The sequence below is a fragment of the Felis catus genome, chromosome A1 (genome assembly GCF_018350175.1).
Source record: "Felis catus isolate Fca126 chromosome A1, F.catus_Fca126_mat1.0, whole genome shotgun sequence".
NCBI classification, from domain to species: domain Eukaryota; kingdom Metazoa; phylum Chordata; class Mammalia; order Carnivora; family Felidae; genus Felis; species Felis catus.
This window is the reverse complement of record NC_058368.1, coordinates 124,639,187-124,665,562: the sequence shown is the minus strand read 5'-3', so window position 1 is coordinate 124,665,562 and position 26,376 is coordinate 124,639,187.

Here is a 26,376-nt window from a genome sequence, read left to right as displayed (position 1 = left end):
TCATTCATACAATATGGCTCATGAACAACTGCTCAGAATCCTGAGAAATGGGAGAGGGACTGTGTCTTCACTGAGGCCACTTTATGAACTTAGACCACCCAGACACTCAAGCACACAGAGAATTAAAATATTTAAGGCAGATTTTGACATAGTAAACCACATTTAAGTATCACAGTCTTACTTGTGTTTTTATACTGACCAAAGACCTCTTTTTTATTTCATTTTCCCCTTATTTTCTAAAATGCATCATTAAAATGACAGAACTTGGCTTAGCTTGAAACCAAGGCTAGACCTTTAGAATCTTTGATTTTGAATCAAAGTTGAATAAAGCATTTTTAACTTCCACTTAATATAAACATGACGTTTAGCCTCTACTCAAACCCAGACCTTTTCTCCTTTTTAAAAGTCTTCGTGGACTAACTCTCATTAACCTTATCCACAAATATTGAACATGTGGGTATCTCAGAAAGCTGTGTCCTGTTGTATTTGTGGATACAGGCTTTTAAGGCATCATTGCACAAACTGAGATTTGTTTTGTTAGAATGTCACTCTGTAGAGGACTGGAGTCCTTCCTTTTTTGTGTGTGTCTACCAAAAGTTATCTTAATGAGAAAGGAGGGGGAAATGAAAAAAGAAAAAGGCAGCTGAGTATGATACTCCAGGTTTTTGACAGCTTTTATTGCTCTTCTGCTCCCTAGACAGATAAAGATCAACTTTCCCATGATTCTTCTCCTTCCATGCTTTCCAAGGCTGGAGATTGTCAGGGAACAGAGGGAGTCAGAGTTTCAAGATGGGGGTATGAGTTGGTTAGAAGAGCCTTCTGGTTCCTCTCCCACTATCCCAACTCTAGCTTTATTATTATTTTTTAAATCAAGACTGAAGAGTTGCTGTATAGATTTGGAGACTAATAATTCCCTCTGTATTTCTTGAATGAAAAGTGTTTGTTCAAACACTTTTGTCCCATCCTGGCTCAGATTGTTCCTATCACCACTTTCCAGATAAAACATACACCAGTGAGAAGGAAGATGATTCAGTAAAAACCTCCTTGTCTTTGTCCCTCCATTGGTGATGATGGTACAGGTTCCCACCCTTATTAAGAGGAGTCTGTTGAGGATATATATGAATATGTAGGTAAAGTAAGTCCTTTTAGAATCTCGAAAGGTATTCTAAATATGTTGCAAAACACTGTAAAAGCAAAATATTCTCATGGGTATAGATTATTGTAGTTCCCAGGTACTAGACAAAAATGTTTCCCTGAACAAAGTGGGTTGTTTTTATGCAGATATCTAGGCATTGACAAAAAACATTGCCATCTAAAGGGTGTCTGAATTAGTTTCTTACTTCTCTACATTCTCACATCATTTTCCCAGTTACCTCCACTAGAGCCATTAACATACCTGTGTTGAATAATGATCACTCATGTCTCACCCACATAATATTGAGGGCTAGAATCATGTCTACTTACTTCTATAGTCTCAGTGGCTGCTAGTCCAGTCCAATTTAGGTACAGTAGATGCTTGTCGAAGTTTACTAAACTAAAGCAATAACTTCTGCAATAATACTGTGGCTGGCTAACTCAGGTGGACAGTGGAGTCTGCTCCTGATGCCAAATAATCAGACTTGTTATTCCAGCCATGTTGATTCTGAAGAACAGATGTTCCCTTCACTCATACATTTTTCATGAATTCAATAAAATAAATGTAGAATCAGGAAGCAATAGCTCTGACCCAACATTGCATACTTTTATCATTCATTTGGGTTTACTCTTTTCTTTCATTTTTAAACTGAAAATTATTTTTATTTATAGGAATGTAACACTCTAATGGTAGAATATTTAGAAAATGTAGAAATTTATAAAGAAAAGAAAGATTAAAGGAATCCTACCTATAAATATTTTTGTTTGTATTTTCTCTGTTGTATTTTCTTCAAGTCTCTTGATATGCCCATGCCATAGATTTTTTGCACTCTGGTCTTTTTACTTAATGTTTTATCAAAAATATTTTTACATGTCATTACAAATCTTGTAAACATCATGTTTAATGAAGACCATTGAGTGTTTTTACCATCATTTACTAGCATTTCCCTATTAGTGTAACATTGAGATTATTTATAATCTTTGTCTATTATAAATAATGCTGTCTTGAAAAGCTTTGTGCTTAAAACTACTTACATTTTGCTTAATTTCCTAAGGATAGTTTCTCAGAAGTAGAATTGCTGAGTCAGGTTACATTAATATTTTTAGGGCACTTGATACTTAATTTCCAAAATGCTTTCAAAAATGTTTGTACCAGTTTTGTTGCTGCTAACTAGATTGTATTGTAAAACTCCCATAATACTTAGAGGTTTTTAAAAAATCATGTTAGACTTTTATTATGGAATTATACAGTGCAATTTCATATGCAGGAACTCTGTCCTGAATCCTTCAAATAAGGATCCTGTAATGGAGCCTTTTAGTTAGCTTTTTAAAAAAAAAATTTTTAATGTTTATTTATTTTTGAAACAGAGAGAGACACAGCATGAGCAGGGAAGGGGCAGAGAGAGAGGGAGACACAGAATGTGAAGCAGGCTCCAGGCTCTGAACTGTCAGCACAGAGCCCAATGCGGGGCTCGAACTCATGAACTGTGAGATCATGACCTTAGCCGAAGTCGGACGCTTAACCGACTGAGCCACCCAGGCGCCCCTAGTTAGCTATTTAGTAAATAATCCATCAACGTTTTTTTCATACATTGTATTGAATTTGAAAGGAAGGAGTTTCCTATATTGTATAAAGGTTTATAGAATACTTAAGTTTTAAAAGAAAAAATACTCTTTTAACGAAGCTGTTTCTTACACTGTACTAGGCATGTTGCAGGCCTATTTGTTTCTCCCACTTTAATCATTATGGAGATGCAATTAGCCCCTAAAATTAAAAGTCTAGAAAAAAAATTCTCCCCTTAATAACATTCCACTTTGAGATCCTTGGAAGAACAATGCATTCACACAAATAATGGTTTTTATTTACTCTTGTGATCAATTTAAGTGTTGAAACTTTCCCTCAGAGCATGAGAAAAGGCCTAGAATTTTTTTAATCTCCACATTTTTGCCAAAGTGGTTAGGTCCATTAAACATGAATAGCCAATTCCAAACATTCTCACCGGAGATTTTACTCAAGTTCCTTTCAGGAAGACTTCAGTATCATCATCTCTAAGATGAAGTTGATGGACAAGATGAATCTTTGGGTTCCTCCCAACTTAACAATATTCTAGATTTTTTATCACTTTTCTGAAGGAGATGTTTCTGGAGATTTCAGATTTGAGATTTAGACATATGATATCTAAGAGGACAGTGCAGTTCAAATCTGGAAAACACTTGGTTTAACTAGCATTTTGACCATCAAGAACAGGAGCATCTGGGCTCTGTGCTAGGGACCAAGCATTCAAAATGGTAGAAGAACTGGACTGTTTTCTCTAAAGTTGGGAAGGTTGATTTATCTCTCCAGTCTGGTTGGAGATGGAGGACATCCAGGCAAAAGACAAATGACAATACAAGGCATTATGAGGTCTGTGGTGTTTTGAACAGGACTGTAAAATCTATAACATTTATATCTATGCACAGCAAAGAGGCAGATGAGGGCAGAACATAGGAGCTCAGTATCAATGGCATTATCAAGACTGTTGAATAATGTCTTATTAGTCTTATTAGGTAAAAATTGGCCTTTGATACTCAAAGTGTCAGTAAAAGAGCATACTCTAAATACATAGTGAAAGAATAGTCTGTATCATCTGACAGGTTCAAATAGTGTGTACATGGACAGCTTCATCAATATTCTCTTGAAGCTTGAAAGAGAATTGACTCTGGACAGTTAAAGAAAGTGCTGTTTCATATATGAACTGCCAATTGTTGAGGTGTAACAGGGCAAAATTAATAGATTCAAAATAGGATGATAAAAACATACGGTACTCTAAAGAGAAATGAGGAAACTGAGTTTTTGTTCTTTCTCTGAGAATAACATCTCTAAGGTCATCCCTGCACATCCCTCAGCCCCACTCTTCACCCAACACCCTTTGTCCCTTTGGTGGTACCATTAGAGACAGAGAACTTGCTTATTAGAAAGACTTTTATCCCAAAAGATAAAATTTCGTTTTAAAACTCTAAGCAAAGGTCTCACACATACTAGGTGCCTAATATTGATGTAATCTGGGGAAGGAAAACACAAGGAAGGTCATTTATCATGGCTTAAACTCAAAACACAACAAAACACAACAAAATTGCCTATCAAAAATGAACATCAGGAGGCACGTTGGTGACTCAGTCATTTAAGCATAGGACTTCGGCTCTCATGGTCTGTGGGTTCAAGCCCCGTGTCGGGCTCTGTGCTGACAGCTCAGAGCCTGGACCCTGCTTCCGATTCTGTGTCTCAACTCTCACTCTATCCCTATACCACTCATGCTCTGTCTCTCTCTCTCAAAAATAAATAAACATTAAAAAATTTATTTAAAATAAATAAACATTAGTAAAAATACCTACAAGAACTTAAAGTCTGGTATTTAAGGAGTTTGGTTTCAGATCCAAAATGATATGCCTTCTCTTAAGGTTATGAAAATTCCATTAGCTAAAAGAACCAGCTCCCCTCCTTCCTGATGTGCCTCTTCCTTGTCTCCCAGAGAACACCTCTTTGAACACGATTTGAGAGAAAAACCCCAACATTCACACTCCAATAGAAATGATTTGAGTGGACTAGGAGCAGGGCCACTTTAGAATCTTAGAGACCACTGCACGAGCTGACTTTTCACTGGATGACTCTGAATAGATCCCAAAAGGCTTTGACTTGAGTGAATGTGCTGTAACTGGAGGCAAGGCATAGAGTTCACATGCGATGACTTGGTTCAGGTGTCAGTGCCAACTTCACTGAGTGCGTTGTGGATCTGGTAACAGAAATGGATTCATGCTACAAAGTTTGACAGCTGTGGCGCCAGAAGATAAAAACAAAACTACAAGATCATTTATGAAAGTTGGTCTTGCTGGAAAAACAGGAGAAGAACGTGTGGCTGGCCAAGATCTTTCAAGATCAGGCACGTACTGACAATGGCTTCATCTTGGATGTTCATGCCCCTCCAAAATAGTAGTCAGGTACAATCACAGCAGCAGATGTCTGTATGCTTGATTTCTGGGTGCCTTTCAGGGCTAGCTCTTCAGAAAGCTGATGGCTCATCAGCAAGACAGCATACTCATGAGAAACAGATGCCACTGAGGGTAGTGAGACCTATTCTTGGTCTACTCTTTGAGAGAGGAGAGTGTTGGCAGTGAACTAGATTGAGAAATATGTTTGCTAATAGGAGAAGATTTGTTAAAGTAAGACTCATCCAACGTTGGCACAGTTACCAAGAAAGGCTATTCTGGGTCAACCTAAGAAAGGTTTAAATTGGACAGAATTTCATAAAAAAAGATTTAAATATTTGAAGCTTGAGAAAAAAATCTTTCTTTTCTTCTGGATAATCTGTGCAGCTATTGCTTTTTCAGGTTTATGAAGCTATTAATTTCACATTTACACATGAGTAATTTGGTTCTCTTTTTTCTTTTGTTGCTATCAGGCTGTAAAGAAGAGTAATTATATGTGTGTGTTGGTGTCATAAATGTCTTTTTCTGATTAGTTTGAGAAGTCAGAAAATTTGAAAACCATTATTTTTTCTCTAGATTTGATTATATGGAAATAGGAGGGCTCTAATTTCTGAAAACTTGGGTTCTTGGGTTTTCTTGACTATAGTTTTTTTTTAATTTTTAAATTTTAATGTTTATTTACGTGAGAGAGTGAGAGAGGGACAGACAATCCAAAGCAGGCTCCACGCTGTCAGCACAGAGCCTGATGTGGGGCTTGAACCCATGAACTGCGAGCTCATGACCTGAGCCAAAGTCGGACACTGAAATGAATGAGCCACCCAGGCGCCCCGTGGGTTTTCTTGACCATAGTTGATCAACTTCATCCATGTAGTAGCTAATGAAGCCAAGGTCACATGGTCAGAACCACTTCTTCCTGACATCTCAGTGACCAGTTCAATGGCCCATGACCTGACTGTGTGCACAGTAAATCATGACCCCAGAAGAGCAAGACCGGACCGATGTGTGGAGCATCTCAGGCAAGTCTGCACTTAGGTTCCTTGTCCGCACTGCCCCTGCCCATCCCTGGGCAGCCTCTTGTCTATTCTCAGCGAGTGTATAGGCTCTTTTCTTACCTCTTTGTAAAGAGGTAGTCTAGGGGAATCAAAAGAGCAGAGGAACCAGGGCTCAAGTTTCAGCCAACACTGGCTTGATTATATGACTCTGAGCAAATCAGTTCTTGACTTGGAGGCTTATTTCTCTTGTATGTGAAACCAGAAGACCTAACACTATACTTTCTAAGGAGCTTCAAGTGCAAAATTTCTCTGATCTAACACTTCCAAATTTGTCTATGTTCATGGAGTCTAGCCTGGTTCTTCTTCCTGTCCCTCTCCCTATTGTAGAACTGACTTAACTTCAAAGATGGGATTTTGGAGGCAGGAAAGGAAAAGGTGCGAAGCCAGTGAGGTGTGCCAGAGATGACTGGACATTTAGATGTAAAATTGATTAAAATTTCTGCCATTACACAGCTCAGAGGCTGGCAGGGATGCTCTGCCCTTTCACATCCATGGTGTATGCTTCCATTTGTGACTTCTCCCCTTATAAACTGTCCTCAATGGTCATTCTAATTTGATTCCACATGGATAAAAAAAAATGTTGCTAAGGGGCGCCTGAGTGGCTGAGTCGGTTAAGTGGCCGACTTCAGCTCAGGTCATGATCTCACAGTCCGTGAGTTCGAGCCCCGTGTCGGGCTCTGTGCTGACAGCTCAGAGCCTGGAGCCTGTTTGAGATTCTGTGTCTCCCTCTCTCTGACCCTCCCCCATTCGTGCTCTGTCTCTCTCTGTCTCAAAAATAAATAAACGTTAAAAAAAAAATGTTGCTAAAAGGCCAAGTTAACAGCAGGAATTTACTCAGCCCTGGAACCCTTCTCAAGAATGACACATATTTCTGCTTAAGCTTGTTGATTAATGCAAGATGTATAATGCATAATTCTATTTTCAGGGGCATACAATCAAGTTGGGGAGATAAGATAAGTACATATGTGTTAGTTTTCCCTTCAGGTTTCAAAAAATTTATGAATCACTAAGTCTAGTTTTTTCAGGTTGATTAAAAAAATCCATAGCAATTTGGGGAGAAGGCTGCTCTTCCCTAGGTGGATTTATTCCTTACTATGGTTTGGAAGAAATCAGTAAGAGCTGTTAGGAATTATAGGGGTGATATGGATGCTAACTTCCAGCTCTTCTGCTTTTCTTCTAGAGGAAACAACTTTGTTCATAAGACATTAGGGTGTACCATATGCCCAACACTTAAAAAAATTTTTTTTAATGTTTGTTTATTTTTGAGAGAGAGAGTACAAGCAGGGGAGGGGCAGAGAGAGAGGGAGACACAGAACTCAAAGCAGGCTCCAGGCTCTGAGTTGTCAGCACAGAGCCCAGTGCAGGGCTCGAATTCATGAACTGTGGGATCATGACCTGAGCCAAAGTCAGACGCTCAACCAAGTGAGCGACCCAGATGCCCCTATGCCCAGTACTTTTTAAAGCCTGAGGTATAATATCTTTAGAGCCAGACACAGACTCATATTAAAGTTGTCTGTTTTTTGGGGCACCTGGGTGGCGCAGTCGGTTAAGCGTCTGACTTCAGCCAGGTCATGATCTCGCGGTCCGTGAGTTCGAGCCCCGTGTCAGGCTCTGGGCTGATGGCTCAGAGCCTGGAGCCTGTTTCCGATTCTGTGTCTCCCTCTCTCTCTGCCCCTCCCCCGTTCATGCTCTGTCTCTCTCTGTCCCAAAAATAAATAAACGTTGAAAAAAAAATTAAAAAAAAAATAAAGTTGTCTGTTTTCAAGATTTATGTGAACATGGGCAAGTTACTCATCTTCTTAAGCCTTAGGTTTCTCCTTTTCATAGTGGGGGGCAGCAGTGCCTCTGTTAAATGTTGTGAATACTAAATATAATAAATTATATGTATATCTGTATATATATGCCTCGTACTTGGAAGGCTTTCAGTAAGGGGTAGCTATTATTTAAAAATTTTTTAAATGTTTATTTATTTTTGAGAGAGAGACTGAGTGCAAGCAGGGGAGGGGCATAAAGAGAGGGAGACACAGAATCCAAAGCAGTTTCCATGCCCTGAGAGCCCAATGTGGGGCTTGAACTCACAAGCTGTGAGATCATGACCTGAGCCAAAGTCGGATGCTTGACCTACTGAGCCACCCAGGTGTGCCAGGGGTAGCTATTATTTAAAAAATACTGTCCCTTCCTGGTTCCCAGGGATCCTAAGTATGGTGGAGATAGACACACAAAGGTATAATCTCATGGAAATCCTAGCCTGTTGTCAGTGGCACCTCACTGGTGCTTGGTGCCAGGTGAATATTGGTCCTTCTTGCTTTTCTGTATCTTTCATGTCAGGAGTCACCTCCATGGTTGTTTACTGCCTGTAAAAATTTGTGACAGGCTGGCCAAGGTCCAGAGCAGAATGTGGTAGAACTTTCATCATCTTGTATAACTGCCAGTAAGGAGAAGAAAAGGAGAAGAAATTTTTTTGCCTCAATGTGTAATTGTTTCTAATGCAGTCATTTAAAGTGGCTATTTCAGGACACTTGCTTTCTTCCAGGAATTCACAAACTCGTTTGATGGGCAAAATAGTAGAAAGTGGCACTTTCCCTTCCCAATGAATTTCCCCAGAACTCTGCTGTACCTACTGTTTTTTTCTGCCAGTGCAACCTCCCTCTGCAGAGGAATAAAGTGACAGTCCCATGTTAGGGAGGATGGACCTGACATGACCTATCAAGTTTTAGGCTAAGTTCTTTACATGCATCATTTAGTATATTATACTATTGTAACCCCCTCTTTACAGAAAAGGAGACTGAAGCCTAGAGAGAAAATAATGTGTCCATGGTCACATAATTAAGATTTGGGAATTCAGGATTTAACTCTGGGCCTACTTCAGTGAATTCTCACCCCTGGACTTAGTTAGAAAAGCTTAGAAAACTCATATACACACGAATAAATACCTATCTACTTTCATATGCTTAATCCCAGTCCCAGAGATTCTGATTTAACTGTTACCTCGGGTAGGGTCCCTGGTATCAGCATTTTAGGCAAAACTTCTTGTATGATCCTAAAGTTCAGCTGGGATAAGAACTTGGTCTTAACTGTAAAGTCATACTATACCACATTTCTACCCAAGTGGTAGATTTTCTCTTATTGAAGAGTCAGGAAGTACTTCCCAAATCACATTTTAAAAACAAAGTTTTTGGACAGGTTTGAACTTTGGGGTAATTTTTAATCACTTCCTTACTCCTTTCAGGGGACAAGCATTTTTATGCTTCTGTGGTCCATCAAGCTCAGAGGGAATAGTTGTTATTACAAATTCTAAGGGAAGAAAGAGAAAAGAACTTCCTGGACTCTCACTTTTCTGAATCTCAGTCAGTCAGAAATGTTCCCTGACTGCCTGTCACTTCTGGAGGAAATTTTGCCTGGCGGTTAGCCTCTTCTTACTCACGCTGCTTAGTGATTTCTTTTTGGGTCCCTGAACTTTGGTTAATTTCTGTGCCCCACTTGGTTACCACAGGACCCTTAGCGGATAAGAGCTACAACCTGTGTCCCGATGATCATTTGACTTAGTGTGACATTCTTTTCGAAACAGATCCATAAAATTGCTACAGTCCCATATAGTAAGTGCCACTCTGCTTCCACAAATACTGTAGAACTCAGTAATCCCCTATCAAAAACCCCCTGTCAGGGCAATCAGGCTCTGGCTCTTAATGTGCATGAGGGCAGGCTATGCTGGTTATTTATGTCCTTTGACATGTCTAAGTATATTTTTTTTTCTTCTGCATTTAAAAGGAGGATTTTGAAAAGCCAAGTGTTTTTTGCACTAAGGCAATATTTCCAAATCTTTGGGAGAGTATTAAGTGAAGCACACTTTTTGGGATTAGAGGTAATTTTCATCTGAGTTGGTAAATTACTATGGGCACTGACTTATCCATTAGGAAATCTCTTGGAATTGAAAAAAAGTATAGTATTTTATTTTTGTTTATTTTTTAAATTTCTTTTTAGTGTTTATTTATTTTTGAGAGAGACAGAGAGAGAGAGTGAGTGAAGGGAGGAGCAGAGAGACAAGGAGAGACAGAATCCAAAGCAGGCTCCAAGCTCTGAGCTGTCAGCACAGAGCCTAATGTGGTGCTCAAACCCATGAACCACTAGATCATGACCTGAGCCAAAGTCAGATAGATGCCTAACCTACTGAGCCACCCAGGTGCCCCTATTTTTGTTTTTTTAAAAAGTGACCTAAGGGGGCGCCTGGGTGGCGCAGTCGGTTAAGCGTCCGACTTCAGCCAGGTCACGATCTCGCGGTCTGTGAGTTCGAGCCCCGCGTCGGGCTCTGGGCTGATGGCTCAGAGCCTGGAGCCTGTTTCCGATTCTGTGTCTCCCTCTCTCTCTGCCCCTCCCCCGTTCATGCTCTGTCTCTCTCTGTCCCAAAAATAAATAAACGTTGAAAAAAAAATTTAAAAAGTGACCTAAGGATATACTAGAAAGTATTAACCATTTTTTGTCACTACAGAAAAAAAATGTGGAAATATTGGAGATATTTATTTTCACTTTATGTTCAGTGATAATACCAATAATAATAATAATAATAAAATACAACAATATTGAAAGTAGTATTTATTTTTTTTTTTTGGTGCTTGATTGTGTATACTATTTCTCTCACTGCATTTATCATTTACTATTCACAGTAACATATATCATAAGTACTACTGTGCCAATTTGGATGCATTCAACTATAACACAAAACTGCTGAAACAACAAAGAAATTTATTACTTTATGTTGCAAGAACTTTCATTGTAGAATAGTCATAGGGTGATAAATACAGAGACATCAGGATCTGATATTTCATCTTTTTGCTCTGTCATTGTTAACATGGCAGGTGATCCTCAAGTAAGCTCCCCTCATGGTCCTGAGATGGTTGCTGCATCAGATCGACACACGGCAAAAACTGGTTTCTTCCCTAATGGGAAGAATGGGCATCTTGTTATAAATCTTTCCCTGAAGCCCCTCAATTCCCAAGATAGTACACATAGTTGCTTTACATGCTCATGCCTAAACCAACCATCCATTGCAAGTAGAAAAGGACCACCATGGTTGGCTTCCAGGCCAGTCAAGCTTCATTGTTTCCCTGAAGCTTATGGAGGAAGAAGGTAAAAAAACTAGAAAAAAAATCATTTAGTTTTATGAGAACAGTTTTGAGCCAGAGGAAAAACATTTTCAAAAACGACATGTACCCAGACACAGCTACTGACTGAGAGTATTTATGAGGAATTTGCATGGATATACGTCAAAATTGCCTCATCCCCCATTAAGGACATAGGTGGGGAATTGTCCCCCTTTTCTCAGCAGCAGGATCAGAGTTCTGTTACAAATAATGAAGGGATGGGTTATATTACTAATTGTGTGCTCTACTGTTATCCAAATGTTTACAGATGAGGAAACAAGGTAAAAGAGGTTTGGTAAATTCCTCTAAGGAGATGTGGTTAATACATAGTAGAGCTGAGCCTCAAAATTATATCTGCTTACCCCCAAAGCCTATCTATGCTTTAACCACGGTTAAAAAATGAAATTCAACTGAGTAAATTTTAAGGATCTTACCGGATTTATTCAGTGATTCATGAATTGGGCAGGATCCAATCTAGCAGATAGAAAGAGAAGCTACACAAAATGGAAGACTTTCATTGGTAGAAGGGAGCAGGAACAAGGAAGTTGTATTAGGTACAAAATGGGTTGGTTATTGCAAAGTTACTTCCATTTAGAGGATGGTAGCGGTCTACCAGTCAGATTACTTAATTAGTGGTGATCAGGAGATTCCTCATTGACTGACTGGTTTAAAATTCCGTGTGTGGGACAGTGGAAACTATTTAAGTCTTGCCTTGGTGACTTAGCATAAACATAAGGGATTGAGTATGAAGGACTCCATTTTGGGCTTGCTGTCTTGTTTTTAACACTGCTATGATATTCTGCCTTCATTGTATACTATCATTTATTACCTCTCTTTCAATATGTGTTGCCTTATTAATAATTCAAATAATTTTTTTTTAAGTTGTGCTTTGTAAGTTAGTTGTAGTTAATTGTAACTACAGCTCCTCTAGTCTGGGAACTTGGGAAAACCATTTAAGCTTTTTGGATTTAGTTTCCCATATTGTTAAAATGCAAGTGCTCAGCTGGATGAGAGCTAACATCTTTAGTAGCCCTAAATTCTGTCAGTACATGGTTCTCACATGAAAGTCATTGAGAGTAGAGATTTAAGAAAAAAAAAAGCTTCACTTGTACAAATAATGTTGTCCTTGAAAAAACCAGTAGAATTTTTAGAAACAAATGTCACTCTTTCTGTAAAATGCACCTGCTTATTTGCCACCAGTGCAGATGGTGGTATGTAACCCTTTACCACTAGGGGTTTAGCCCTGATATCCTGGGGTGGTTTTTCTTTCCTCTCTTCTTTATCATGGTACCATCTCTTCCAAGGATTCTGCTCCTCAGGCATGAATATGCCAGAAAGCCCATCTGCTGGTGGCTGTGAGCTGACAGCTGCTCCACAATACCTATCAGAAACCTTGGTTTCCAGACTGCATAAGGAAGGGCAGACAGCCCAAGTGAGCAGACAAGGGTACTTGTATCTAGGAAATCTGTCCTATCGAGCAAATGTATACTGCTTGCCCTCCCTGAGACTTCCAGCTGGCATAAGCTTTCCCAAACTGCTTTCTAGGGACTTGGATTAAGATGAGAGTAAAGACAGCTTGCCCACCTGGCATTAATGGGTAGAGTAATGGACACAGAAAGTAGGAGAGAAAAAGGAAGAAGGTTGAGATATGTGCATGTGTGTGTTTTATTTTTTTCTTTTTTGTAGAAAACAAGGAGGAATATTTATGTAAGAGGAGAGAAAGATTTTACAGTTTTATTCAGACCGATATGAGAATTCAAAATTGAAATGCTGGACATCACCAAAGCAACAGTAGGATTTGCTAAGGAACTTTTGATGTTGAAATATCTGCAGACTTTACCATTAAACAAACAATAGTGTTCAATCTCTCGCCTCAAAATGTGGAAAATCTGAAGCACGTTAATTGATAGCAGAGGTATTTTCAGAATTGCCATTAATTGCAGACCTAGATACACATTGCCTCTATCCCAAAATTAATCATAAAATTGAAGTTAATAGCAGATAACATGCAAGACTTAGTGTTATTTTAATTGAATTTATTTGCCTCCCTCCTGTTAGAACCAACAGGAGTCAGAGACATATTGCAGAATTAAAGAAGAAAATCATCCATGTTTGTTCATTATGCCAATTATTATTGTGGAGGAAGAAACCCTGTGTATGGAGAGAAGATTTTTAAAAATATATAAACAGTAGCAGCCAGCAATAAAATAAGTATTGAAAATTCAATTTAGGGAGATGGTTCTCTCACTGTCTCTGACAAAGAAGGGGTTGGGGGATTCTTTACTCTAGGCAACTGAGAAGGTTCTGGTTACATTGGGTGAGAGTTGCAGGTAGGCTTCCAAACTGGTACCCTGAGGCAAGCACAACTCCCATGAGATTCATTTCACAGTTACTGAATTGATTACTGAATGGTTATTCCAGGAGACTAAAGCAAGCATGTGTTTTTGGATTAAGTTATCCAGGTAGTGCTTTGATTTCTATTTTTCTTCCCCATAAAATTAAAGACAAAATTCTGTAGGTGATGGAAGAAATAAGATATGCACCACATTGTCACCAAATCCTGTCTGAGATTTGTCCATGTTCCCATGGACTGGTCAAGACTTTGAATTTTGGCCCTCTTTGAAAGTCATGTCCCATGACACATGCAAAGTCTTCCTTCAGTCATACCAGGGTGGTCCTTCAAAGACTCTGAGAAGGCAGCTGCCACCCAGAAGGCCCTTTTGAATTGTAGAATTCCAGGCGCTCACACCTCTTAATACAACACCAAAGACAGCTTGGCTGCCTCATAGCCTCCGATGTACTGGTACAGCTGTGAAGGAGCTAACTTTGGCAGCCATAGATCATGGACACTTTGTCTCAGTTTCTCTCAGAATAGCTTTTCATCAGGAGACTCTTAACATCTCTCAAAACAAATCCGGGAAGAAAGGAAGCAAACATAAATAGGTACTTTAAAGGAAGATATTGCTTTGAATCTTTGGATTTTAATATATAGCTACAGTGTGTGGAATTGATCATTTTTGGTTTATGAACAGTTTGATATGGGAGAAATTTCAAGCAATATATTGGAGTCAGAGCAATTTGGATTCTAGGTCTGGCCTTGTCTACAGCCTTTCTACACTTAGTTTAGCTTCTTTGACCTTGGTTTCCTCATCTGTAAAATAAGAGCATTTGGCCAGATGATCTTTGACCTAATGATTCTATGAAAAGTGAATGTTGGAAGCACATGTTCACCTTCTCCAGTTACCAGCTGTGAGTGTGTGACTGGACCAAATGGCACTAACTGTCGAAACGTTTCAGGCTGAAGGGAAAGCATTCTGAAATGGGACAAGGGCACCTCGTGTTGAAACCTGGAGCTGGTTAACTCTCCATGGTGCGGACCAACCTTTGCTTCTGCCTCCCACCCCTACTTGTTTTAGGTGGACCAGGAGGCACTCATCTAAAAGTAAAAATATTTGAATCAATAACTTTCAGTAAGTAGTCTTATATGGACAGCTATAAATCAGATGCTTGCCAAAAAATTTTAACATTCTTTCTTATAATTGATCTAAAATTGCTGTCTAGGTTACAGCCTCACAGATAACCCAATCTCTTCCACCAGTTTACAACTGTCTCTTTTGGGTAAATGTTGGATTGTGTCAGAGCTTAAACTCCCTATCAGGACAATATCTCTTTTCTCAAGGAAACCCCCTTTTAGCTTTCCTTCCCCCGAACAGCCTCTGGTAGAAGGAAGCTTACTTTTCTTGAACATGGCCCTTGGGAGATGGGTCCTTGGTTTGAGCAGTCCTCTGGGTCCTTTCTGACCTCTACTTAGATGTGCTTTGTCCTTCCTAGTCACCTGGCAACTGCATTGGTTTCTACCAGATGTGGTTCATTCCACTTGGACTTTTGAGACCTCATGTTAATATCTGTCTCTTTGTCATTAATTCTGGATTTTTGTGAATTCCAGGTACTGGAAATTTGTGAATTTATTTCTTTGAACTCCAGGCTTTGTTTGGTCCACCAGTTTTTCAGTGCATGTCCCCCCTTGAAGCAGTAGGAAATTTTGAATCTTCTACATGCTACCTAAGACCTGGGGAATCAGTGACACTCGGTTGGGTTCTTGTTCTCTGCCAAATTCTTGATGTTACAATTTCTAATCTACTTTAGCCTTTCTCACCCAGTCTCATATTAGTAGAGGGTATCTGGTGAAACCGTCTCCTCCCAGATTTCTAAATAGGAAGACAAACCCAAGGTCCCTACTACCCTGACTCATTGTGAGAGTGCAGTCATTGATCAACGGTGACTGGCATAGATGGGGAAGACAGAAATGGTTCCCACATGCTCCGTATTTGCCATAACTTCTGTATTCATAACTCTGCAGCTCTTGTCTTTGAAATGACATGTTTACCAAATGAGGCTGGTAAATATGCATAGGACATGATCTAGGGCAGTAGTTCTCAAACATTAACATGTAAATAATCACTTGGAAGGCTTGTTAAAACACAATTTCTGGGCCCCACCCTTGGTTTCTGATTCTGTAAATCTAGAGTGAAGCCTAAGATTTTGTATTTCTAACAAGTTCTCAGGTGATACTAATGCTTCTAGTCCTAGGACCATAGTGACCTAGAATCTTCAGGTTTTGGTGCTGTATACAGATTGTGGTAAAAGCAAAGCAATTTCTGTGTGCAATTTTCTGCTTGGAAACCTGAAGATACATAGGTTTTCAATCTGAGAAATGTTACTGGGATATGAATAGAGGATACGTATTTAAAAATAATGGATAAGCCATTGGTTTATATTATTACATTAATTATTTTCCAATGTTTTCTTTTTCCTTGATGCATTTCCAGATTACTACTTTGACCAACCCTTCAGTGAAGGTAGTTATAAACAAGGTATGATTTGGGGTCATTAAAAGGACTTTATTTAGCTATGTGTGTGTCTAAAATACCAAGGTTACCTGTGAGCTCAGGTTCAAGTCCCTCCATACTTGCTACAAGACAGAGCAGAGGCCAGCCTATCTGTGGGCACAGGCTTATCATATTAGTTTTTTCTTGTATTGTTTCTTGTCTGTTATCTTCTATGCTTCAAACACAAATTTCTCTATTAAAATTTTTTAAATTAATAGCTTTATTTGCATACCATAAAATTCACCTACTTTAAGACACAATTCAATTATTTTTAGTATTTTTACTAAGTTGTACAACTATCACCACTATCTAATTTGGGAACATTTTTATCAGCTAATAAACCTCATGCCCATGTGCAGTCGTTTCTCTTCCACTCTTTGCCCTAGGCAATTACTAATTTACTCTCTGTCTCTATGTATTTGCTTTTACTGGACATTTCATATAAGTGGAATCATATAATTTGTGTTCTTTTGTTTCTGGCTTCTTTTTGAACACAATTTTTGGGAGGTTCATCCATTTTGTAGCCTGTGTCAAATGCTAACATCTGTCAAAACTTCCTTTCATGTGTGCATCTCTTTCTCTCCATTTCTGCTGTGACTTTTCTAGTTTAGGTCCTGATTACTCCAAATGTAGTCCCTAACCAGTCGTATCAGCATCTCCTGGCAGATACTCAATGCAAACATTCAATCAGGATCTTCCTTTTTACCAGATCCCCAGGGAGTTTGAGTGCATGTTGCAGTTTGAGGAGCTCTGCCCTAGAAAAGTTCTTCACTTATGTTGAAAGGCATTTAAGAGCAGCCTCCCACTATCTCCTTGCCTCCAGCCTCCCCACCAGAGCACCCAGCATGCTGCTGACTAGTCCTAAGATTAGTCATCAAACAAGAATCCTCACCTGCCATGCTCTATTTCTTCTACAATATAAGTGGCTTCCTGTTAACTGTTTTATGTGCTGAGTTCCTTTCACTCAACTGTGATGCTCAAGACTTTCTAAAGCAGCCTCTCTTTACCTATAAAAGCTTCTCAACCCCAATGCTCCAACAAAGCCTTTAAGTTCTTGACTTGCCAGAGAATTATTGCTAGAGAATAAGAGATATTTTTTATATGTCATTGACATTGGTTACTAGGAGAGTCCTGGCCATATTGTAGGTATTCTGTAAATTCTGCATGAATGAGTACAAGGCCAGAGGCAGAATGATCAAGTTTTCCTAAAAGGGAAGAAGTGATTCCAGTAGATTTTACATATAGAAACTGTCAAAGGAAAATTTATAATAAAAATATAACTACCAGTACTAACTATATTGATATTTATTGACTACTTTATGAGATATTTTGTGTATGTTATATTGTGCAATTTTCAATAGAACTCTATGAAGTGAGCATTATTATTTAGTGAGGCACTCTTATTCATTCCTGTGGATGAGGAAAATGAGGCTCAAAGATGTTGTGTAAATTATGTAGGACATACAGCTAGTTAAATGCAGAGTTAAGATTGAAACCCAAGTTTCTGTCCCTGTCTATTACACTGTCCATATGGATAAAGGGGAGTTCCACCAACAGAGTACTGAGACATGATGGGGATAACTAAGGTCTTAGAGGTCATAACTATTTTTCCAAGTCAGGAAGTGTTTCCACAGGCAATATTCCTGTTTTCATTGGAACACCGATGAGATTTAAAGTCACTCATGAATTTCCTCCTTTGCGTCAGAGAACATTCAAAGGGAACAACCCAACGGATACAGATGGACTCCACCAGCTTCCTAGGCCAAGTTTTTCCTCATTCTTGTTGTGAGTCGCCTAGGTAGGCCAACTCTTCTCTCTGAATGTAATACCTTCATGAGGTGACCAGGATAACAAAGGAAAAACTCCTTTGGCATTCTAAGATTAGAGATTTAAGTAGAAGGTAAACTATCTCATCCAGTCAGCTGCCTGCTCAGGTGTGATATGTAACTTGCTTGTGTGGAGTATCAATGTTTTCAATATCATCAGACTATACAAATCCTGAAAAATGTTTATTTCCCTGCTCCATGTTTATACAGTTACTGCTTAGCAATTCACATTTTCTAATGGCTCCTAAGTCACCAGACCAAAAAATACTAAGACTTCCCAAAGTTCACAGCTTCAGATGTGATTTCCATAAAACTGCCCTCAGAGTGAAGTAGAATGAGGTATTGTAGGAACTTGGAGTCAGGAGAGATGGCAGGGACAGTCCAGTTCAGAGGTCTCTAAGACTCCTAAAAAGATGGCCTTCTGTGGAGAAGCTAGCCACCATAGGCTAAGGGTAGTGTATAGAATTCTCTTGTCATGTGACACATTATCGTACATTTAGCAGCTAAAATAATGTCCTTTATATTAGCTCACAGTTCTGTAGGTCACAAGTCTGGCATAGCATGAGTGAGTTCTCTGTTTAGGGTATGGAGGCTAAATGAAGGTGTTGACTGGGCTGAGTTCTGTAGAGGCTCTGGGAAAAAGTCTACTTCCAAATTCTCTCTGGTTATAGTCATAGGCTGAGCTCCCTGTTCCTTTGCTTGCAGGGTAGGGCTGGTCTTTGCTCCTAGAGGCACCAGTATTTCTTGCCATGTGGTCCCCTCCATCTTCAAGCCATCAGAGATGTGTTGAATTTTTCTTGTGCTTCAGGTCTCTGTCTTCCTCTTTGGGCATCAGCCAGAACAAACTCACACTTGAAGAGCTCATATCATTAGAGGTCAGGCCTACCCAAAGAATCTCCCTATCTTGAGTTCAGTGGATTTAGAATCTTAAATACATCTCCAAAATTCCTTTACAGCAGTAGTCAGATTAGTGTTTGACTGAATAACTAGGAGAAAGTATATGTACACGGGGGCTGGGAATCTTGGGGGCCAACTTAGAATTTTGCGCAACATAGAATTAATCTAGGTAAGGTTAGACTCCCATTTTTGTTTTAGTCAGAGTTGCCTCATTTTCATGGGTTTTCTATTCTGTGCCTTCATGTAAATTTTTCAGTGAATAAACAGTTAATTTGGGTTAAATAATGATTTGGCTGCGCCCTCTCTTCACTCTGGCCCATGACCTATATTAATTCCTTCATTTTACACATGAGGACACTGAAGCTCAGAGGGGTTATGGTGTGTCAGAGAGACCACGTTGGTTAGTGGTGGAGTTGGGACTGCATGGTAGGCCTTCTGACTTCTGGGCCATTGCTATTTCCACTGACCCCTACTGCGTTACCCTAAGAAAGCTACTTTCATCTTTTCTCATCATCAAACTACCCTGAATTTCACATCAACTTAATTAGTCTTCTTTATGATCCCAGAAAGGTGGGTATTATTATTTCCTTAGGTTCTGTCTAATGAAAACCAGCATGAATACTTATCTGTGAGCTAGGGTACTGCATGGAAGAGTTATGGACATTACCAGGAGAGGTAATTAATTCCCTCAAGGGGATGGGTAATCACCCGATGTTTGCATGCTTCCTAGCTCAGCCACAAGGTTCCTCTTCCTGCTCTGAGCCTTTCCTTGTGCACAGTGAGCACTCCTACATAGCACAGGAAATGCCAGGAGCTGAGTTAGAGATATGATTTACAGGGTAAGAAATGTAAGAGAACATTGTGTTCTGTGATCTTTCTCTGAAGGTCAGCCTGTGCCATACATATGGGCAATGGCAGTGCTAACAAGCAGTCATTGACATATCTCCACTGACTTTAATTTCCCAGGCATCAGTCACTCAGTGGTTCCCCTAGTTAAAATGTACCATTAACTCTGCTCCCTGAAGAACAGATGTGGTAACTAACCTTGACAGGTAGCTTGAAAACATGAATCTTCCCCCAAACTCTAGGTTCTCGTATTCACTCACATTCACTGTTGCTGTTTCCTCTTGTCAAAGTACACAATTAAAAAGTCAGGAAAACAGACAATCAGTAGTAACTATTTCTCTATGAAGATTGCACCAAGGTATGACCATACCAAAAATAGTCTCTCAAAGTTTTTAGATTACAACCCACAGTAGGAACTAAGTGGCATTAAATTCAGTATGTTCAGTATGCTATATGCATGCATGTATATGAACACACATAAATATACAAAAGTACATTAGAAGGAAACAAAATTTTCATAATGTAATATTATTACTACTGGTATTTTTTATTCAAAACTTAAAAAAATTTTTTTTTAATGTTTATTTACCTTAGAGAGAGAAAGAGAGCGAGAGCGAGCATGAGTGGGGGAGGGAGAGAGAGGAGACACAGAATCTAAAGCAGGCTCCAAGCTCTGAGCTGTCAGCACAGAGCCTGATGTGGGGCTTTAACCCACGAACAGTGAGATCATGACCTGAGCCAAAGTTAGATGCTTAGCCTACTGAGCGACCCAGGTGCCCCCAAACCATTTTTTTTAATACTGATTTGTATCTATTAATGGTTGTAGCCTGGTCAGGAAAAGGCCTCCTGGATCCTCCTGGAGGGTTTGTGAGTCTGATTGCTAATCCACATTATCCCCACAGTTAGCATTATACCTGGGTCCTGAAGTTCAAAGTTATCCCTGAGAAGGGAGGGAAGAATTCCAGGACTTGAGTTCCAAACCTCTGGTTCATGTGTGCAATGTAGATTACATGACTTATCCTGACTTTACATATCATTCATTTAATTATTGAACAAATATCTAGTGAGCATTACTATATTCAAGAATCATGGGGATGATGAACTCAGTAATAACTCAGCTTTTTGAGAAACTGCTCTGAATTACACAATATCTTAACTAATCTTCCTTATGATCTCTGAAGGTGAATATTTTTATTATTCCAATCATGCAGATGAAAAAAATAAGGCCTTGGAAAGTTTTTGACCTGCCCAAGATGGTGTAGGGGTTGGAGCCTGTTGGTCAGAGAGCAGAGTTCATGCTCCCCTCTATGATCTGGGCATTGGAAACAGAAAACATAGCATTTGGCTACTGGCACAAGTTTTAAAGTTTACATTCAGGCACCCTTTAAAATGTTTTAGGAAGGCCTGTTCCATTGAAAACCTTGGAAGAAGAGCCTCTGTTCTTGCCTTCCACCCTTTGGCATTCCAGGGACTACCTGGGCAAGATTAATCAAAGGCCCTCAGAAGGGCTATCAGAACTGGGTGAGCATGGAAAAAAGGTGGTTTCAAGAACAATTTTGCCCTTCCCATTTCCCAGTGGCCACAGCTGCTGCCTTCTGACCTCAGGGTCAGAGTGGGGAATCAGAGAGGAAGTAGGTAAACTGACAGGAAGGGAGCAGGGCACATATGGGCAGAAAGCAGTAGGTCAAGTAGGCTGGGATTCTCTGGGAAGTTCTCACCTTCTTATTTATGCCTCCTTCAGCCTACAATGATAAATGTATGTATATATGTGTGTGTATATATGTACACACACATATATATATATATATATATATATATATATAATTCGTTGTGTTTAGTTGTATTTAATTACCACCCAATTAACAGCAGCAAGTTTGTGCTGATAATCTTTTTATGGACCTTTCTATTTGCTTGTGTCCTTTACAGTATGCCCTATCAACTTATCTTCAAGCCTCTAAGCTCAACACATAGAGGGAAGAACAGTTTGAGTGAGAAAGACTGGGTTCTGTCTTGGGACTGTCATTTAAAAGTGGTTTGACTTTCTTTTTTTTAGATTTCTCCCCATCTATAATGTGAAGATAATATTAACCACTTTCTGACCACACACAGTGTGTTGGATAATGATGCAAAAGCAATTTTGCAAGATACATATTAGTGTTTGAAGGACAAAGACATTCTATTGGTCTCTAGCTACAACTTGAGTGGCTTAAAGGTATTAGTTTATATACATATATATTTTTAATTCTGTTAGGGAGCTGGTTGTTAAGATAAGATTTCTGTTTTCAAGGAAAGCCTATGCATTATAGAAACCACAACTGTAATGTGAATTGACTAATTGAGCCACTTGCAGACACGTGTTATCAGCAAGCAGTACCAGAAAAAAACAGTGGCTGGTTCTGCTGAAATCATGAACATTCCCTTTTGTCAACCATGCCACTGTGGCTGGGACACAGTGGATGAGAGGGGAGTGGCATGAATTGAGGTGGGAAATGTGGGCAGAAGTTTCATCTTTCAGGGCTTTGTGTAGATCATGGAAGGAAACTGGACACTGTCCCAGTGCAGTGGGACACTAAGCAGATAAAGCAAATAGGTGCTCTTTTTCCTGGTCAGAGTATGAGAGTGGAGGGCAGTTTGGAGGGAATGGGGCCTTCTCCTTGTGAGAAGTGTTACCAGGTTGACAAAGATAATATATCCATCCTCAGGCCACCAGCTGCTTGATGATACTGACCTTGCATTCTCTGGCCACCTCCTCCCTAGGGGGAATGTGGTACACAGGGGCAATAAGAGGCCTGGGTGCAGTACTCACAGCCACTATACGAGGGTCTTTTCCTCTTATCCCCTCATGGCCCTTTGGATCTCTGTTCACTTGCTTCCCACCCAAGGGAAGGAGAAAAGGGCTGAGCGGAGTTGAAGGAGGAAACCCAAAAGTTCTTCCAGCAACTATTTCCAGTTCTCAACGTAAATGAAGAATCCTCTGTGGTAGTGAATAAATCCCCCCCACCGAACATGTCCACATCTTAATCCCTAGAACCTGTGAATATGTTCCCTTATCTGACAAAAGAGACTTTGGAGATATGATTAAATTAAGGACTTTGATACAAAGAGATTATCTCAGATTATCTGAGTGACCCTTAAATGTAACCACAGGGGTCCTTATAAGAGGGCAGCAAGATGGTCAAACAAGTAAGTAGGAGATGTTGAGGACTGAAGCATCAGGTTAGAGTGACATAAGGAAGGAATGCGGGTGGTCTTTAGAAGCTAGAAAAGGCAGAGAAATGGATTCTCCTCTCCAGCCTCCAGAAGAAACAACTCTGTTGATACCTTGACTTTAATACAGCAAAACTGATTTCAGGCTTCTAGCTTCTAAAACTCTAAGGGAGGGGCACCTGGGTGACTCAGTCGGTTGAGCATCCGACTTCGGCTCAGGTCACGATCTCACGGTCCATGAGTTCGAGCCCCACGTCGGGCTCTGTGCTGACTGCTCAGAGCCTAGAGCCTATTTCGGATTCTGTGTCTCCCTCTCTCTCTGATCTTCCCCCGTTCATGCTCTGTCTCTCTCTGTCTTAAAAATAAATAAACGTTAAAAAAAATTAAAAAAAAACTCTAAGGGAATAAATTTGTATTAAGTCACTAAATTTGTATAATTCATTAAAACAGCCACAAGAAACTATTATATTCCTTTCCTAGGCTTTTCCTCAAACCTTCCAAATGCTAGATATTACACTCATTTGTTCTTATCAGGGCTCCAGTCTTTTGGGAACCAGATCATGGGTATTGAAGCCTCAGAACTGGCTCTAGTCTAAGCTCAGCCATTGTCTGCTTGAGTAGCCTTGGGCCAGTTATTGACCCTCATCTCATCTGTAAAGTAGGGAAGGTAATAATACCTACCTTGCGGGGCAGTTTATAGGCTTAGAGACAGTGTGGTAAGAAACCTAACATGACCCTGACACATAACTGGCCCTTACACCCGATACAGAGAAACACTCTCACCTTCATAATGGTCTCTTCTCAGAGAACATGAGCCTATTTATGGGAGGGAAGGGGACCCTAGCTTTGTCCCTGAATCTGAGTGACTTTTTGGTATTAGGAGTTGTGGCAGCTGGACCTGCCCAGAAAGAAACTTCCAGTGAAAAGGCTATTTGTGAAACAAAATAAAACAAGACAAAAATTTTCTGAATGTCACCTGAAGAACTGACTTAAAATAAGCTCCATGTCCAGGAACATGTCACCTGTCAGGAAAACAAGTACCATATAAGGAATTGCATTAACCAGACACGGCAGGCAGGCACCCAACACACCTTTTCCGCCATGTGACTCATCACCAGTAGGGAGCTCAACCAGAAACAAGGGCAGATTGTTCTGTTCTACTTAGCCTAAGGCTTAGGAAGGAGAATACCCCTCTTTTACCTCTCCCTATTTCTCCATGGGGAGAAATCCCCTAGCTAATCCCTCCAAAGGCCAATGCAAACTTTTCCTCTTGCCTTCAAAATGGACCTTCCACACAGACCTGTTGTTCTTATTTGGAAAATCTAATGCTATAGTCTAGAATCTTGGAGTCAGGAATGTCCTTGGAATCCATAGACTTACATAATGTTATACATAAGAAAATTGTGTCCTGTCGCATGACTTGCCAAAAGATACATAGACAGGCAGTGACAGATCAAGGGTTAGCTCTGAGCTCTGCTAAATACTGCCTTTTGCTCAGGCCCTGCAGCATGTGAGCAGTGACTTTGGACTCTTTAGGCATCAATGCTAAAATGCAGTGGTATTTAGTTGATCAGATTAGCCAGCTGTCTGTTAGCAGAGAGCAGACCCAAAGAGCTGCACTAATTTTTGAAGCTGAGGATGGGTTTGAGAGAGGTGCATAGCTGCAAGGCACTGTGCCAAAGCCAACTTCCCCACTTTCCCCAAATCTTACCCTGAGGTTTTTGGATGGTTAAACTTCTTTTGTCCTTATTCTCAGGCCATTTTTCTGTTTTATTCAGTAGTAAACCAGTTGCATTCCAGAGCTTTAAAGGAAACAGGCATAGATTCTAGACTTTCCAAAAATTTCAGAAGAAAGAACTCCAGTTGCCATCTAGTCTCACTGATTTACTACTCACAAATGAGCAAATTGAGGCACCAGAGAGGTTACATGACTTGTTTGTGGCAGTATTGTCCAATACAATCTTCAGCAACGTTGGAAACATTCTCATTGGTCTGTCCATTATGGAAACCACTAACCTCATGTGGCTATTGAGCACCTAAATGTGACTAGTGCTTCTGAGGAAGTAAATTTTTAATTTTCTCTAACTTTAATTAATTTAGATTTGAATAATTACATGTAGCTGGTGGCTGCCATATTGGGCAATTATAGGTCTAAGATCACAGAACTGGAATGCAACACTAGGTTGTTTTTATTTTAAATCTTTTTCTTTTTTCATTACCCCCATACAGAACTCTAGGCTGAGGTAGACTTTTTCTTGGAGCAGGAGCCTTATAATGTCAGGTCCCTGGACAAAGCTTCTGAGTGGGCTGTAGTGACTGCAGGTAGAGTGTCACTAATGGGGAAACAATAGATATCTTTCTATTATTAGAATATATGGACTTCCCCAGGTGGGAGGTGAATAGAGAAGATCATTCATTCATTCCTTCTTCAAGGAAATATTGAGTGTCCACTATTTGTCAGGTGAGTGCTAGCCACTAGGGACTACAGTGGCTTACTTGACATGTACTTTGGTTAAGTTTCCTAAAGATGAATGATAAAAAGAGCCACATGAGTTCAGAGGTGACAGAACCAATTGTTGCTGGTGAAAGTCCCCAGGTTCCTTTGGCAAACACTCCATGTCATGTTGCAGAAACACCTGCCTATTCAACCTCACTGGCTCAGTACTGATGAAGCCTATGCTCACTCAGGCTTTGTGTCTAACCTCTTAAGTAAACAGTGTGATTTCTTCTAGATCTAGACTGGTTTATTTCCATAAATTTTCATCCCAGGAGGATGTAGTAAAATCATGGTTTGGAGGGTGACTACATGGGCTTTTTACTTTTAGTTTAGTTTAGTATTAGAGGTCTAAATTCTATAGAGAATAAGCCACAGCATTACAATGACATCTGTATAATGTAAACTTGCACCAGCCTTTTTTGTGTGACAAAAAGTTCTCTATAGACTATTTTAAGGACAGTTATTATTTACAGTTCTTATTAAGGATGCTTAACATGCCTCCATATGTGTGTGTGTGTGTGTGTGTGTGTGTGTGTGTGTGCATGTGCACATGTGCATTAGGGGAGTGATGGTGGTTAAGACATAGTTTTTTTTTTAGTGATCATAAAATTTAAATACAGCCTGAAAGAGAGACAGGTATACAAATAACTAAAATGTACATAAAAGTGGCATAAAAGGTAGCCATGCTAGTCAGGAGGAGGAAGCAGTCACTTCTGCTGGACAGAAGCAGGAAAAAAATTGTTACTGACAAGGTAGCCTTGGATATGGCCTCTGAAATAGTCTGTCAGAAGAAGGTGGAGGAGGGCAACTCAGATGAAGAAAATGGGAGAAGCAAAGAATCAGAGGTGGGAGAGTTCAGGGACGGAATGAGAAATAGAAATGGGAAGCTACACTATTTAATTAGTATAAGGAAACTGCAGATAAGGC